At 35.2% G+C, this 18,831-nt stretch overlaps 1 long non-coding RNA gene across 1 annotated transcript; it reads right to left on the bottom strand.

Annotated features, from left to right (window-relative positions):
* Positions 1 to 4,170: 4,170 nt before the first annotated feature.
* On the bottom strand, positions 4,171 to 6,048 carry LOC307153669. The gene is made up of 3 exons (XR_013820186.1): positions 5,988 to 6,048; positions 4,558 to 4,590; positions 4,171 to 4,295 (listed from the first exon to the last, which is right to left on the bottom strand). It is a non-coding gene; the product is annotated as an uncharacterized lncRNA (long non-coding RNA).
* Positions 6,049 to 18,831: the final 12,783 nt, after the last annotated feature.

The raw sequence follows: 18,831 nt of genomic DNA, 5'->3' as shown, positions 1-18,831 counted from the left end.
AGTGTCAAGAGCCCAACTAAAGCAAACACTGACCACCATAATGGTGACTTGAAAAGAAAAATTCCATAAAACAATACCGTCTAAACTTCTGTTAAATCTCAACAACTTTTGTCGATGTAGAAAAGAAAATAAAGTAATAAAAGTCAGTTTGACAGAAATAAAGTCAAACTGGTAATAATAAGTGCAACAATGTGTAATGACTCGAAGTCAGTAGTTCTTGTGTTTCTCTTTTTTCTGTTCTTGTTTCTCTTTCCTTCAGTGATTCTGCTTATTAACATCAGGTGTCACCACTAATAGCCAATCATCACTTAATTAATCACTTAATTATCTCATTAACTTCAACACTGCTTCAGTGTTAACTTAATTATCTCATTAACTTCAACACTGTTCAGTGTTAATTTTTAACACCCTGTAGTGTGGACACATATAAACACTGAGGAGTGTTAATTTAACACTGGGGATTTTGCTGTGTATGAACATAATTACTTCTTGAAATTCATCTCAGAATGGCCTGTTTGAACTCATCCAATTTTCTCTTGCTTTATCATAGTGTCAAACACGTGTGCTTTAATTTTTAAGCTCAGAAAGCAACAGAGAGAAAAAAAAAAAGAGTCTGAAAAAGAGCCAAAGTTGTACCTTTAGCTTGTCATTGATTTCATACTAATTTTTTAATGACTGTGAACAATATTGATGAACTTAAAAAAATGAAAAAAATCACACATAAGTTTACTGGTAGATGCTTCCCTAATCCTCTGATCTTTATATTGTAATTTCTTTCATGTTGCGCAAACAATGATTTTTGGTTGTTTTGAATGTTTTTTTTTGTTTTGTTTTTTGTATAACATATCTTTATTGAATTTCTATATTTTATACATTGTGAAAATATATTAATCAAATATTGTTCAATAGTATATAAATACAAATATACAGGCATAAATATATGACGATTTCTAACTTCACACATCCAGAGCCTCTTCAATATCTCCGTCTTTAACAAAGTCCAAAATACCACCTATAGTTTTTTACCGTAAACTTTAGTTCAGTGCCGTAAAAGCAAAAATAAATTCTACCGTATTTTTTACGGTAAAGTACTGGCAACCACAGCTGCCAGTTTTTTTCCGTAATATTTAGATCACTGCCGTAAAACCTAAAATATTACTACCATATTTTTAACGGTAAATCACTTGCAACCAGCTGCCAGTTTTTTACCGTAAACTTTAGTTCAATGCCGTAAAACATAAATATTTATACCGTATTTTTTACGGTAAATTACTGGCAACCAGCTGCCACTTTTTTCCTGTAATTTTTAGTTCGATGATGTAAAACTTTGTAAAATTAGTAAACAATTGCTACCGTATTTTTTACGGTAAGGTACGGTAAATGCAACGGTAAGTTTTTTTTTTTACAGTGTACTTCCAAAATCCGTACATGTAACAGTTTATTAATGTAAAATTACATGAAATGTCCCGTGAGAGCTATTACAGTTTTTCACTGTATATAGTAAGGGTACATACCGTTAAGGAATTAACATGTCTTTTCCGTTGCTTTTTTACAGTTTTCTACTGTTAAAATTACGAACATGTTTTACAGTGTAGATATCATGCAATTATTTTTTTTTCTTATTACATATGTACGTTTTTCAAGAGCTAAGCTATTAAAGGGATACTTCACCGATTAGCATTAAGCTTTGTATCAGTAGAAACCAGGTAGTATTTTCGAATGACTGTGCTTCCCTCCCTCATGTGCCCCTGAGACGAGAGATTTCTGTATTTTGTGTCTGGAAAATCATTTTGCATCATCAGAGGCTTTTTTGTCCAGAGGCGAGAGACTGCAACCAGTAGGAGGAGCTAGTTCTGCATGTCTTCAACCCACCCATAGGGGGATCTCACGATAAAACGCTGTCTTTTCAGTTTCGAGTTGACTAGTAGCCTAGTTGTATGATTTCTTCTGATACGGCCCTCTGTAACCGGTAGGCGTTGCTTGGGAGTGGTCTCGTAGGAAAGCGAAGCAAGTGCATTCTGGGAGTTGTTGTCTTTCATCCACATGAGCCAAAAATACATTTTCTGGCTTTTCTCAGTCTAGAAGGCACCAACTTCTAAAATAATTTCACATTTCTACTACATAATTGACCCAATTTAAATACAAATTCATCTTTGCAGCGGTGAAATATCCCTTTAAGTTTTTCAGCCATAGTCCACGGTTAGGAGAGCTAGTATTCTTCCAACGCGTCTGGCTTGTAGTAGACATAAGTCCATCCAACTTTCTTTCTTTAATAGATAAATAATATTTGTCTGTGTGCAGATACTCAGTAGGGCTTACAGGGATTGGAGAGGAAGTCAATTGAGAAATATATTGAGTCACCCCACCCCAAAACTTTTGCACCTCCTCGTAGTCCCACACACAATGAAAGAAATGTACCTTGTAGCTTATTGCATGCACAACATAGGTCAGGGTTATGAGGGTTATACAAGTTCTCATTATCCAGTTATACTGTAAGAGTCTCTCTGTAGGTTGTCTACGCATCACCAGCACTTTCTATTCCCTGCAGAAACTTTTCCATATCAGCCGCGTCTTCAAACTCACAGGTCTGTCCATCAGTTGTCAGACGCAGCTTGGCAGGGTAAACTATCCCATAGTTAATGTTCAGGGATCTCAGTTGTTGCTTAACCCCATCAAAACACCTCCTTTGACGGTGAAGCTCTGCTGATAAATCAGGGAATATCCTGACCTCTTGCTCACCATACATGATCTTGCCTTTAGCTCTGGCAGCTCACTTCACTCAGACTTTATCTTGAAAGTTCAAGAACTTCATGATCTGCACTCTTGGAGGAGATGCTGTATTGGATTGTGTCTGAGCAGTTGGTCTGTGTGCTCTCGTGATGATGGGAGGAGTCGGGAAGGTTGCGGGTCCCAGCGTTTCACGCAGTCATTTTTCAAAGAAGGCAACTGCGTCAGGATTCTCCACCTTTTCGGGCAGATTAACCAGTCTGAGATTCGACCTCCGAGAACGGTTTTCAAGATTGTCTAGCTTGTGTGAGAGGAAAGCTACACGCTTCACTACCTCTTCCATTTTGCTCTTCTCTGAATTAACGGTTTCTTCTACATTGCTAGTGCGCTCCTCGGCAACTTCCATGCGCTCAGAGAAGTCTCTCACATCCTTTTTAACATCATGAATCGCATTCAGAAGAACATCAGTCTTCTTGGCAAAATCAATTCTCATCATCTCCAATTTTTGGATCACATCTAGATTCTGGCTGGAGTTGGCACAAGTTTCCTCAGACTGGGAGGCGCTGCATGCATTAGCTGTTGAGCTAGCTACACTGCTAGCATCCCACTCGTCCTCATGTTCCTTGACTGGAGAACAGTCCGATTTGTGCTTAGTTTTGGCCTTTTTCGACTGCATTTTAATCCTCAGTTCACCTCGAAGAGTTAATAAGACAAATTAACATGTATGTGCGCTTATGGATTCATAAACACCCCCCACCCCCCCCAACAATGATGGTAATCATTTACCCTGAACTGTTACTGTAAGTTATTTTATATGAAATGCATCTGAATAATTGTAACAGTTGCTCAGTAATTGTTTATTTAAACACAAATAAAGTAGATCAAAACACAGCTGAATTATAAGGACTTACAGAAAAAGCAATAAACAGAGAAAAAACTATAACGGAAAACTGGAGATAAACTACAAACAAGACTGAGGTAAAGGGAACAATGAACAGAACAGACAAACTTCATAAAGAAACCACGAAGACCTGTATGCTTTGATTGCACAATCTGATTTGCAATTGCTAAACTCTCTTTTGATTGGGTTCTATCGAACTTTTTGGGTACCAAATATGAAGCGCCTCATAGAATCCTGTAATATTCTATATAGAACCTTTTCTTCTGAGAGTGCAGAGGAAAGGAGCTTCAGAAATCATGTGTAAACAGTTGTCAAGAATGGTAAGAGACTCTCTTGTAATTGTAAGGGTTCATTGTGTGTCATTTACCTTTTTTTTTATTTCTGACTTTATCTGCGATAACTTTTGTGCCAACGAGAACAGCTCCTTTTGCCATTATAGCAGCAGGAACCGCGAGTCCACAAGTGACCACCGCAGCTCCTGCGACAGCGGCTGCTCCTGCTCCTACAGCGGCTCCCACCAACACCTTCTTCATGATCCGCTTACGGCGCCTTCTCTTCTCCACTCTTTTCTCCTCTTCTGAAGTCTTCCGCTGATCTTCCTCTTCTGCTCTCTGCTTCATCATCTTCTTCTTCTTCTCTACTTTACATTTCTCTTTATGCTTGCTTTCTGAGGGTGGTGGAAGTGTCAATCAGCAGACAAACAGCAGTGAGATTCATGAATTAGGAAAAATGAGTCTAATTTAGAAAAGCAGCGTGTGCTCATGCTGAAAATATTGAATGTCCTATAGACCATTTTGCATCTTGAGTGCTCTTAACTATTTGAGAACACATTACATACATATTGGACATATGTGCAAAATAATGAGATTTAACAATTAAACAAGAGGACAATTACACATTCAATCATTTTTATTCATTTTTTAACATACCCAAGGTGACTGATAATTCTTCATGATCTGATTCTAAACAAGAAGAACGATTCAAATTAGAATGGCATCACAATACATAGTACACAGCAAAAAGTCCAGTGTTAAATTAACTCTCCTGGGAGTTTATATGGCTCCAGAGTCAGTGTTAAAATATGAGTGTTAAATTAACACTTAAGAGTGTTAAAGTTAATGAGCTCATTAAGTGATTAATTGAGTGATGATTGAGCATTATTGAAGACACCTGATGTTAACAAGCAGAATCACCAAAGGAGAAAATCTAATTTTTTAAGACACCGTTATGGAGATCAGTGTTTGCTTTAGTTGGGCTCTAGACCCATAAACTGTAAACATTAGATTAACTTTGGCTGTTGTATCTGAGTTATAACTACCAGATGAACAAAGAGAAAGTTGATCAGGTTTTGGTGGTTATGTTTTGACATAATCATAATTTTACCTGAATCACTGATCTCATATAGAGTCTAATCTCTGACTGTATATTGTTGATTACAGCATCACTGTGATTCTACAGAATAAGATCCAGAATTTTTGATATAATATAAAGGATTTCTTAAAAGTTGTTCTGATAAAACAAATATTTATTTTAGGCACACACAGACATCAAGAATCAGTGTATGAATCTCAACAATGGTGACAAACAGAATATTCAATTAGGAAAAGGAAATTACAAAGACAATTCAGATCATAATTTATTCATACCACAATGCATGATGGGAGCCATGAATGAGTTTTGATTGGTGGCACCCAGAATGCACTGCAACATGCTTTATTATTGTCACCATTGTTGAGATTCACAGGCTGATTATTGATGTCAGTGTGTCCAAATAAAGTAATTTTCCAAGCATTTTTATCAGAACAATTTTTAAGAAATATTTTGGATTATATTGATAATGATAAAAATCATTTGTTGTAGAATCACAGGCTGCTGTAATCAACAAGGTAAATCTGACTCTCTAAATGAGAGTTGATATTCAGGTCAAATTATGATTATCAAATCATAACCAACACCACCTGATCTCCTTTTCTCTTTGTTCATCTGGCAGTTATAACTCAGATACAACAGCCAAACAAAATTTAAAGTTAAAGCTTTATGGGTCAAGAGTCCAACTAAAGCAAACACTGATCTCCATAATGGTGTCTTAAAAAATTATATTTTCTCCTTCAGTGATTCTGCTTGTTAACATCAGGTGTCTTCAATAATGCTCAATCATCACTCAATGAATCACTTAATGAGCTCATTAACTTTAACACTCTTGAGTGTTAATTTAACACTCATATTTTAACACTGACTCTGGAGCCATATAAACTCCCAGGATAGTTAATTTAACACTGGACTTTTTGCTGTGTATGTTCATTAACATTAAATGTAATCATCATCACGTACGATGTCTGAACGTTCAGATTTCTGTCACCTTCAAAATCTGAGGTATGAGTACTCAAATCTTCATCAGATGATAAGGACAGTCCGGCCAGTTCCTCGGCAACGTCTGAAAGGAAAGACACTAGATTAAATACACAGCTGCTCTTCTCTTCACCATTGGCTGCCTGTGAGGTTCTGTATCAGTTACAAAATAGTTCCTTAAAAACCTCTAAATGGTTTATTGTCTGAAGGAGTTTTCTCCCCGTCACAGGTGCTTACTAGAGGGTTTGAGTCATGAAGCTCGGTTCATGAAGAATCGCATTTTCATATAAGACATCATTATTCTTTGAAAACATATTTCCTGTTAAACTCGTTCCCAGAGACTCCCTGCAGCCCAAGCCTCAGGTCATGTAAATCTTGTGGTCTGTCATGTTTAATGAAGCCATTCATTGAGCTCTTGTTGATTTCCTAAAAGTTGCTTTAATAAGTCAAACACACCCCAGTTATACTTATTTGATAATTATTTATCACTTATCAATAATTATTTATTGATGGATGTTTTATTGCATGAATCACTACTGTCCGTGATTCCTACTCTGGTGTTCTTTGCTTTTTGTGTGATATGAGGTGTGAGATGATAAACAGATTGTGTAATTTCTTTTTTATACAGGTGATTTTTAATTTTTTTTTTTTTTTTTTTTTTTTTTTTTAATTTTAAAATTTTTAAATAGCTTATATTTTTAACCCTTAAATCAAAAGTTTGTAGCATGGTTGTTTAATAATCTAATAAATATTCGTAATATTTTTTTTTTTCTGTGAATCAGAACTACCATGGAATTTAATTTAGCCTAATAAAAACTACACAGCAAAAAGTCCAGTGTTAAATTAACTCTCCTGGGAGTTTATATGGCTCCAGAGTCAGTGTTAAAATATGAGTGTTAAATTAACACTCAAGAGTGTTAAAGTTAATGAGCTCATTAAGTGATTCATTGAGCATTATTGAAGACACCTGATGTTAACAAGCAGAATCACTGAAGGAGAAAATATAATTTTTTAAGACACCATTATGGTGATCAGTGTTTGCATTAGTTGGACTCTTCACCCATAAAGCTTTAACTTTAAATTTTGTTTGGCTGTTGTATCTGAGTTATAACTGCCAGATGAACAAAGAGAAAAGGTGATCAGGTGGTGTTGGTTATGATTTGATAATCATAATTTGACCTGAATATCAACTCTCATTTAGAGAGTCAGATTTACCTTGTTGACTACAGCAGCCTGTGATTCTACAACAAATGATTTTTATCATTATCAATATAATCCAAAATATTTCTTAAAAATTGTTCTGATAAAAATGCTTAGATAATTACTTTATTTGGACACACTGACATCAATAATCAGCCTGTGAATCTCAACAATGGTGACAATAATAAAGCATGTTGCAGTGCATTCTGGGTGTCACCAATCAAAACTCATGGCTCCCATCATGCATTGTGGTATGAATAAATTATGATCTGAATTGTCTTTGTAATTTCCTTTTCCTAATTGAATATTCTGTTTGTCACCATTGTTGAGATTCATACACTGATTCTTGATGTCTGTGTGTGCCTAAAATAAATATTTGTTTTATCAGAACAACTTTTAAGAAATCCTTTAGACTAGTTAGAAAAAAAGTTATTATGCTGTAGAATCACAGTGATGCTGTAATCAACAATATACATTTAAGTCAGAGATTAGACTCTAAATAAGATCAGTGATTCAGGTGAAATTATGATTATGTCAAAACATAACCAACAAAACCTGATCAACTTTCTCTTTGTTCATCTGGTAGTTATAACTCAGATACAACAGCAAAAGAAAATCTAATGTTTACAGTTTATGGGTCAAGAGTCCAACTAAAGCAAACACTGATCTCCATAACGGTGTCTTAAAAAATTAGATTTTCTCCTTTGGTGATTCCGCTTGCTAACATCAGGTGTCTTCAATAATGCTCAATCATCACTCAATTAATCACTTAATGAGCTCATTAACTTGAACACTCTTAAGTGTTAATTTAACACTCATATTTTAACACTGACTCTGGAGCCATATAAACTCCCAGGAGAGTTAATTTAACACTGGACTTTTTGCTGTGTAATTATTATTTATTATTATTACTAACTGCAGTGTGTGAGGCTGTTTAATTTAGACTGACCTTCACATCCTGATGCCATTATGTCCTGCAGTTCAGCGGTTTGTTTCGTCAGAGTCTCTCCGTCTGTCACTAGTGACTGTATGAACTGAATAACAGTAACTGAAAGTGTCTAAGTTGTTTTGCACACTAAATATCAGGAAAAGCAGCCCATTGGCTGTATATGTAATCCCTGCATACACATTCAATAGTACACTGTAAAACCTTGCTGTATTTTATATATATATATATATATATATAGAGAGAGAGAGAGAGAGAGAGAGAGAGAGAGAGATACATATACATATCTGTGTTTGTGTGTGTGTGCGTGTAGGTATGTGCATGCTTGTGTGTTATAACAAATCTGGCTTGTAAAAACACAGTTAAAGCAGCCAGAGAAAAAAAAAATAATGTTAAAAAGTTATGGGGCAAGAGATCACGCAAACACTTATTACTTCAAACTTTATTATTTCACTAAAACATCAATATCTAAACCTCTCAATAAGAGCTTCTCAATAATTTAGCTGTATGGCAGAAATAAAGTCATACTGGTTAATAATAAGTGTATGATGGCTGGAAGTCAGGTATATTTCTTGTGTTTCTCTATTTTCTGTTTGTGTGTTCCTCTTTCCTTCAGTGATTCTGCTTGTTAACAGCAGGTGTTCATCACTAATGCTCGACAATCACTTACATATTCCCTTAATTATCTCACTGCAACACTGCGTCAATGTTACTTTTTCCCTTTATAGTGTGCACACTACAGGATTTTCCTGTGGGGTTGAAAGGGTTAAATGTATTTTAACAATAAGAAACTGTAAATTAAGTTTATGGCAACAAATTGTAGAAAAACAGTTATATAATTTACCTTAAAATCGAGAAAAAAACTGAAATGTCCTGTAAAAACCTAGGCATCAAATGAGTTAATTTCACACATATATTAAAGTTCCTTGCAGTTAGTAGAACAAAAAAATATATATAATAATAATAATAATTGTGACCTCAAAAGGAGAATAAATGCTGAATAGAAGTGTTATTTTATGTGTTTTTGCACATAATGATATAGTGGAGATCTGTTAATGTTTAATGTTCTGATGGGATTTTAGGGGCCCTATTTTAACGATCTGAGCAAACGTGAAACGCAAGTAACTTTGTGGGCGGGTCTTGGGCGCTGTTGCTATTATACCGGCGGGATAAATGACTCTTGTGCCCGACGCAAATCTAAAATGGGTTGGTCTGAAGTAGCTTCATTATTCATAGGTGTGGTTTGGGCGTAACATGAAATAAACCAATCAGAGCGACATCTCACATTCCCTTTAAGAGCAGGCGCGCTTGTTCCATGGTGGATTGCTATTATAACGGTGGATTTGCCAGGCATACGCCAGGAGCGGTTCACAGCCGAGGAGACCGACGTTCTCGTCAGGGCCGTAAAACACAGAGAAGTGACATTGTATGGGGATGGGAGAAACCCACCCAAATTAGCTTAGATTAAACAGGCGTATGATAATTTGAGTAAATGTGTAAGCTAGATGTCTGCCTATTTTTCACATCTTCATGGACACAACAATGATATCCCTCGTGTGTTAATATTTTTCCTTGTAATAATGTATGGTTTTCTAAAAATGAGAACTGCTGCTTCTGTGTAGATGAGATAAGCAAAGTGTATGTGCGTTGTGCACACGCTACATTGATTATGGCCAAGCATGCGCCCTTAAAATAGCATCTGAATAACATGCACAACAACTAGGTTTAGACTTTAGACTAGGTTTTTCCTGGTCAGTGGCGGAATTGTTTTCTGAAACTGCAAAATAGCACCAGGGAACGTTTGCGCCAGAACACGCCTCCTCTTTTCGCTGAACCGCCCCCGGGAGCGCAAGTTCATTCCCTAATTTACCGACGTGCGAAATTTACCGAAAAGTCTGCTGTGTGTCCGGTGCAAAATAGGAATGAGACATGCGTCGTGTACAAAGTCAATTGCGCTGGGTGCAAGATAGGGCCCTTAGTGTTTCTGTTGTCTGAGTTTTGTGGGTCACCATTGTGTTGAAGAGTAGAGTCTGTGCTTCAGTCTAGGAGAAGATCTACAAATACTGATGATATGCTGCATGATTATGGAATTACTTTTGTGTCAATAATAATGAACGTAACCTTTCAAGAAACTAATGAAAATATAAATTGAAACTGAATAAAATATCTTTGAAACTGAAAAAGAATAAATCGCAGGCAAATTTTCTGTCTTCATTTTTAACACACTGCATGTTTTGCTGACTATTTCTCATATTTCTTTTGCTGATCTGAACTTACAAATGCGCTTCCAGAGTTTTCATTTACGCTTCTGAAGTTTTCGTTCGCCGTTCTGACACATTTCTCTCATGGGGGCGGGGCTAGTAGCAGTGTGTTCTCATTGGCTACTGAGTATTTGATTGACAGCATCTTCACCTGGAAGATGTGTGGATGTGAGCATCTGTAATCGCAGCTTTCTATTTCATCTTAGTGATATTAAGTTTATATCTGTATTTATTTGCTGCTACACTATGTTGTTGAGATTATTTCTAATAGAAGGAATAGTACAGAGACGAATTATATCATTATCATAAGTCATCATCGCTATCAGGATACTGGATAGCCTACTCGTGGTAAGTCTGATTTTTAAAAAAAAAAATGTTTTTATTAATACTATACTAATACTATTTATAATACAGTACTGGCTTTTTCAGGTGGAGAGGCATTTTAGAGCTCAGTGAGAGCCCATAACATTAACTGCAGTGTTGTCTTGATTTAACTGTTAGCCCAATCATACATGACTTGTTTATCTACATTCGCTTACAGTCTTCGATTATATCATATTTCCCCCCAGCCACCCCAAACAACATTGGGCTAGAGTACTGTACAGTATCTGTACTTTAGCCTACAGTACAAAAAAGTACTGTATCGGTCAATGACCGATGTCATAGGACCAGAGCGCTGTCAATCACTGCCTGATTCAACTTCAGCAATGTAAAGCCTTTTTTACCATGCCTATAAAGCTATTTAAACCTGAATTTCTCAATTGCTGATTAATTTGCGATGCAGAGTTTTTGAAAGAGGAGAGACAAGACTTGTCTCTGTTCATAATATGTAAACACATAATATTCACCACGTCTCTGTTCATAATATGTAAACACTCAATTATTTTGAAGTATTGCCCTGGTCGCAATATTTATTATGATTACTTTAGTGTGATAAAGAGGACTGATAAAGCTATTATAGCTAGTATGAGTAACAAAATGCTTTTTCTGTGTCCATATTTGACTAATTATAATGCAAAAAATTGCACTTCAAATTAACATTTGTTTAATTTTTAATAGTCTTTAATAATAAATATATGTCCAAATTAAAAACTTAATATATGCAAGTAATTATGACTGAAAACATCCAGCAACTCTAGGGAATACACAGCCATGGATATATGTTTATATATAGGGCTATACAGCCATCTACTGGTTACACAACAGTATTACAGATGATAAATGCTGCATGACTCCGAGGTAAATATTTAGTACTGTAAAATCCCTTAAAACATTTATATAATTTGTTTGGAATAAATATTTTAAGTCTGCAACTTGTTACTGTATGTGGGAGTTCAAAGTAGTTTGTATTGTTATATTATAATACATTTATAAGTGTGGAGCAACTTTTCCATAAACAAAATTCTGATGCTGACACAGAGGATGGAGTGATAGTACCAGAGATCCGCTGTCCCCATCAGACAATAATCTTACTTTGTTCAGACACATCACCTTTGAATGACTGAATAGCAATTTTTTTAATTTCCTCTAGATTAAAACAAACACAGTTCACAAGTACACAAGAGGTTGCACTTTATTCTTATTAGTCTACACTGTTAGACCTTACCGGTTTTTTTTTACAGTAGAATACTGGCAACACTGTTGCCAGTAATATACTGTTAATTGTACAGTTCTTTACTGTAATCTAGTTTGTTTCTGTAAAAATGCACTAAATTCTAATTTAAGTTAACTAATTACACTTGCAGAAACCGACTGCCTTAAATTGACCAACTGTCATTTAAATGTATTAACTAAAAATTATAATGCATTAATAATGTGAGCAAAGTAAAACTGTGAACTTCTTTCATTTGAGACCACTAAAAAACTATTGTACATAAAAAGATTTCCACTGGACCAGCAACTACTCAGCCACCGTGTGTTACATAAAGCAACATGCAGCAAATCATCAATGTTAGTAGATCTTCTCCTGGACTGAAGCACAGGCTCTACTCTTCTGCACAATGGTGACCCAAAAAAATTTATTTTACAGCAAACTACTGGCAACAGTGTTGCCAGTATAAACCTGTTTTATAACTTACAGTTTATTACTGTTAAAATACATTTTGTGGGTGTGTATTTTTTATCTTACACTGTTAACCCTTTCAACCCCACAGGGAAATCCACACTACAAAGAGTAAAAGTAACATTGAGACAGTGTTGCAGTGAGATAATTAAGAGAATATGTAAGTGATTGTTGAGCATTAGTGATGAACACCTGCTGTTAACAAGCAGAATCACTGAAGGAAAGAGGAACACAAAAACAGAAAATAGAGAAACACAAGAACTACAACTGACATCCCATTACACATTATTACACTTATTATTAACCAGAATGACTTTATTTCATACATCTACAGAAGTTGTTATTAAGATGTTTAATTGAAAATGTTTGGTTTGAAGTTACCATTATAGAGATCAGTGCTTGCTTTAGTTGGGATGCTGATGCTAAAACATTAGTGTTTCTTTTGCTGCTTGGGCTGTGTTTGTGTAAGTCACACTTGTGCACACACAGTTTATGAATGTTTGCAGTTATAATGCTTATGATGACAAAATCATCATATTGCCTGTTCATTCACTAAGAAATTAATTCTTACTCATTCAGAGATTAATCCTCAATCAAAAGTGTTACATTAGCACCACTGTGAAACCACAGCAATAAATTACTATGACTCATTTTTTTTAACACATCATGCATAACCAGAGAAACAGAGCTACACTCTCTTTTAGAAACACAGAGATATCACAATTTAGCACATTAATCTCAACAATGGTGGCAATATTTTTTTTTTTATTATCCATGCAGCAGTGCATGCTGGGAGTTTTATATTATCCTGGAACCCAGCATGCATTGTGACATGAAACTTTTTACCATTGTTGAGATTCATGTGCTGATTGTTGATATCTGTGTGTGTCTGTGTCAAACAGGAGTAAAATAAAATTGATTGCACTATATGATTGCAAAATTGTTCAGAAGACCTTATTTCAGAAGTATTGATTTTATGCTATAGATTCACAGATCTATGCTAAATATGAAATACCCATAATTTCAATGAAGGAAAAATCAGAAAATCAGTCCAGGATGATTATGACATCATCACAAAAACACCTGCTCATCTTCTTCCCTTTGGCTTTTTCTTGCCATAACAAATGTGTTTTATAAACTCACTGTTACAGCAGCCAGAGAGAGATGCTTTGTAAGAAGTCAAGAGACAAGAGACCAACTAAAGCAAATACTGATCTCCATCATGGTGACAACAAACTTTATTATTAACTATATCTCTGTTAATTCTCAACAAGAACTTTTGTACATATAAAATAAATAATGTTAAACTGGTTTGTAAACTGGTTTCACACTCAGTGTGGCTGGAAGTCAGTTGTAGTTTTTGTGTTTCTCTTTTTTCAGTTCTTGTTTCTCTGTCCTTCAGTGATTCTGCTTATCAGGTGTTCATCAGTTTCTCAATTCACTCACTTCTTTTCATTCACTCTGTCAAGGGGACTTTATTAGTGAACTAATGTAGGGAATAGTGAATGAGGGTATAGGGTGTGATTGGGAAAACAGCCTCTGAGTGTCGACTTTGAGCACTGTTAATTCACAGTATATTCCTGTAGGCTAATTTTGTTTTCTATGGTATATTACTGTTTTAATGGAAAATGGTATAATATTGTCCGAATTTTACAGCAAGGGTTAACAGTGTATGCTGATCTTGGATTAGCATACCAACACCATATGAATGTTAAGGGGATAGTTCACCCAAAAATAAAATTCTCACTTATTTTACTCACCCTCATGCTGTCCCAGATGCATTTTACTTTCTTTCTACAGATAAACACGAATTAAGATTTTAAGGAATGTAATCCATCTCTGCGAGTCAATCAAAAACTCAGTAGCCAATGAGAACACACTGCTACTAGCCCCGCCCCCACGAGAGAAATGTGTCAGAACAGCGAACGAAAACTTCAGCAGCGTAAATGAAAACTCTGGAAGCGCATTTGTAAGTTCAGATCAGCGATAGAAATATGATAAAGAGTCAGCAAAACATGCAGTGTATTAAAAATGAAGTAAAAAAATTGCCTGCGATTTATTCTTTTTCAGTTTCAAAGATTTTTTATTCAGTTTCAATTTATATTTTCATTAGTTTCTTGAAAAGTTATGTTCATTATTATTGGCACAAAAGTAATTCCATACATGTTGCTTTAATGTTTTACAGTGTTTACCTCAAACCACCCAGAGAATATCCACATATATCATCTTATATCTTGTCACAAGCCGCGTTTCCATTACACAGCAAAATCCCCAGTGTTAAATTAACACTCCTCAGTGTTTATATGTGTCCACACTACAGGGTGTTAAAAATTAACACTGAACAGTGTTGAAGTTAATGAGATAATTAAGTTAACACTGAAGCAGTGTTGAAGTTAATGAGATAATTAAGTGATTAATTAAGTGATGATTGGCTATTAGTGGTGACACCTGATGTTAATAAGCAGAATCATTGAAGGAAAGAGAAACAAGAACAGAAAAAAGAGAAACACAAGAACTACTGACTTCGAGTCATTACACATTGTTGCACTTATTATTACCAGTTTGACTTTATTTCTGTCAAACTGACTTTTATTACTTTATTTTCTTTTCTACATCGACAAAAGTTGTTGAGATTTAACAGAAGTTTAGACGGTATTGTTTTATGGAATTTTTCTTTTCAAGTCACCATTTTGGTGGTCAGTGTTTGCTTTAGTTGGGCTCTTGACACTTTTCATATTTCAATATTAGTTTTTCTCTGGTTGCTGCAACTCTGTGTTTATAAAGCACATTTGTTACTGCAAGAGAAAACATGACTTGCTCACAATATGTTTTGATGATAAAAACATTATCATGTAGTGACCTGATTCACTGATGTCATTCAGAGTCTAAATCTTTGACTATATGCTTGATGTCTTGTTTTAGTATTGGTGATTGTAGCTCTGAGATTCTACAGTTTGAGATCCAACAGCAATATCAAAAATTTTGAAAATACTTTGAGCTAAGAAGTTACTGTGTTTAAACACACAGACATCAAGAATCAGCATATGAATCTCAACAATGGTGACAATAAACAAACTAGTGACAAACAGATCAACTCTGAACATCACAAAACAAGCTACTAAAGTCAGAACAAAACAATAGCAAAATAAAAGCAAACAGAAAAAACAATGAAAATTACAGGACAATTCAGCTGCATAATTTATTCATGCTGCAATGCATGATGTCAGCCATTGATGCGTTCTGATTGGTGGCTCCCATCATGCATTGCAACATTAAGCATTTGTTTGATTGTCACCATTGTTGAGATTCATATGTAGATTCTTGATGTCTGTGTGTGATTTTAAATCCTTCAGATCTTTAAAACATTGCTGGAAGTAACTACTGTAGTGAAAAATTAATAAAACAATTGGATAACCAGTTTATAATGCTGGGTGACATCATTGAATCAGGCCACTAGTAACTTCGTCATTGAAACATAACCAGGGCTGCATTTCCAAAAGCATCTTAAGCCTTACTTGATTGCAGACCAACTGCAACATATGGTCTATACGATCAAAATAGGCTTGCGATGTTTTCAGGAAACACAGCCCAAATCATAGTTTCTCTTGCCACAACACATATGCTCTATAAGCACAGAGTTGGAGCAGCCAGAGAAATACTAATGTTAAATAATAAAGTGTCAAGAGCCCAACTAAAGCAAACACTGACCACCATAATGGTGACATGAAACGAAACATCCCATAAAACATTACCATCTAAACTTCTGCTAAATCTAAATAAGACCGTGTGTAGATGTATGACAGAAATAAAGTCAAACTGGTCAAATAATAAGTGCAATAATGGCTCAAAGTCAGTAGCTCTTGTGTTTCTCTTTTTTCTGTTCTTGTTTCTCTTTCCTTCAGTGAGTCTGCTTGTTATCATCAGGTGTCACCACTAATGGCCAATCATCACTTAATTAATCACTTAATTATCGCATTAACTTCAACACTGCTTTGGTGTTAACTTAATTATCTCATTAACTTCAACACTGCTTCAGTGTTAATTTTTAACACCCTGTAGTGTGGACACATATAAACACTGAGGAGTGTTAATTTAACACTGGGGATTTTGCTGTGTATCATCTTATATCTTGTCACAGTTTAAGAAGATTTCCCCTGTGTTAAATTACATTATATAAAACCAGATTGAACATTCAGAAAATGCCTATTGTTTCACAGAAGAAAAAATAAAGTCATACAGGTTTTGAACAACATGTGGGAGTAAATGATGACATACTATTCCTTATTATAATAATTTCCTCCCATATATAGCAAACTATGTGACATTCACTATGTATAAATGTGTAAAACTGTCACGTGCCTTGTAAGTTCAGCGATGTACATTTGCAAACCAAATCTGATTTTTTTTTTTTTTTTTTTGAGATTTACAGATTAATCGAGCTATTAAAAATGGGTTTGTTTATTTGGTGTGAAACGGTGAGTATTATTATGTTTTATGTTTGTCCATGTTAAATTGTGCCTCACATTCACAAGCTGATAGCCTGATTATAACCAGTGTCAGTCCTGTCTGTAACTCAAACAGTGCTACTGTTCATTTAACACTGGGAGTTTCTGTGTGACAGTATGACAAATTTCTATAATTAAGTGTAAAAGGAACATAAATAAAAAATGCATAAATATAAAAAAAATTATTTAACTTTGTGATTAACAGTATTATTTTTCATTTACCGGTATTATAACAAAAGGCAAATAATGTGAAAAACACAATTTAAAACACAAATTTAAAAATAAAACAAGGACAACAAAAGGAAACAGGTGTCAGGTTTACAACCTTAAAATAATAAAAAAGAATCCTCAAAAACACAGAATCACCAGCATGTAAATGTAAACCAGCAAATGTAAATACATATTACAATGCTAAAAATCTGACTATTACAGTCTAGTAGTAAAAGAAAAAGAATAGTATTATTATAATTACTTATTCTGAAGCATTGACTGCCTATATGTGGAAGTAAATGTGTTTGTTTCAAATGAGTTTGTTCTACTCATGTTATATAGGCTACATGTTTTGTAATGATAGTCTTTTAGTTATGTTTTTCTTAAGAGCTATATTTTCTTGCCAAAAAATTGACTCCATATCCCACTGCTACTGCTGCCAGAATTGCCACTGATGCTGCTAATCCTCCTGTTGCTGCTCCTATTGCTGCTCCCATTAATGCTGCTTCTACTGCAGGAAATTCAGTTCCCATCATACCTGTCACTAATCCTGCTACTGCTCCTCCTGCTGCTCCTGTTACTGCTGCTTGTACTTCAGTTAATGCAGTTTCCACTATAGATACTCCTGCTGCTGCTGCTACTACTCCTGTTACTACTTCACCTATTACACATCCTCCCACTGCTCCCACTGCTGTTGCTAATGCATATAATACTCCTGCTGTACGTTTCTTGAGTAGAAGAGCTTTCTGAGTCTGCTTGTAATCCTGTTCTGTGTATCTCTTGAATGCATTCATCATCCTCAGTGACTCAATAGTTTTCAGGAGCTCAGTGACCTGAGATCGATCTTCATTTTTGTTGTTAAAAACATGAAAACCATAATTTCCTATTGGCTCATGTAACTGATCTCCGTGAGTAAAGAGCACTATTGTGTGATTTGAGAACGTTGCTCCAAAATTATTCTTGATCCACTGCACAGCTTTCCTGTACTCAACTGTCATAGCCTCACCCAGTTTGAACACCAGCAGAAACACATCAACACTATGAAGAGCAAGCATCTTCTCTATTTGAGTCTGAGCGTCTGTGATCTTCACTGATGTATCAGAGAGTCCTACAGTGTCGATCACTGTGATTGTTTGTCCATCCAGCTCTGTTTGTGCTGACTCACAGGTTCTGGTCACAGCATCAGGAGACAAATCTTCTTTAAATGTTTCTCTAACACCTATGATGGTGTTTCCTGAAGCGCTCTTTCCTGATCCAGTCAAGCCCAATAGCATAATATTCACAACAGAAAGTTCTTCCATGATGTTCATGATGTTCCTCCGCATCTTGTCTGTCAGTGGAGTAGATTTTTTTCCTCTCTCTCTATATTACGAGGAAACATATTTTGTTAATTAAATGAATTAAAATGACTGAAACAGAACTCAAACTGAATGAGTTATAGAACATTTCTAGATCCAGAATGATAATTGTATAATTAAGTGATTAATTAAGTGATGATTGAGCATTAGTGATGAGCACCTGCTGTTAACAAGCAGAATCACTGAAGGAAAGAGAAACACAAGAACTACAACTGACTTCCAGCCACAGCAAAATCAACTGGAGATAAAAGAAGACATTAAATATCTCAAGATCTCAGCAGAGGAGGATTAAACAACTCCACAAACAGCATT

This window comes from Squalius cephalus (assembly GCF_949319135.1).
Source record: "Squalius cephalus genome assembly, chromosome: 2".
Taxonomy (NCBI): Eukaryota; Metazoa; Chordata; class Actinopteri; order Cypriniformes; family Leuciscidae; genus Squalius; species Squalius cephalus.
This window is presented reverse-complemented; position numbering and strand designations above follow the sequence as displayed.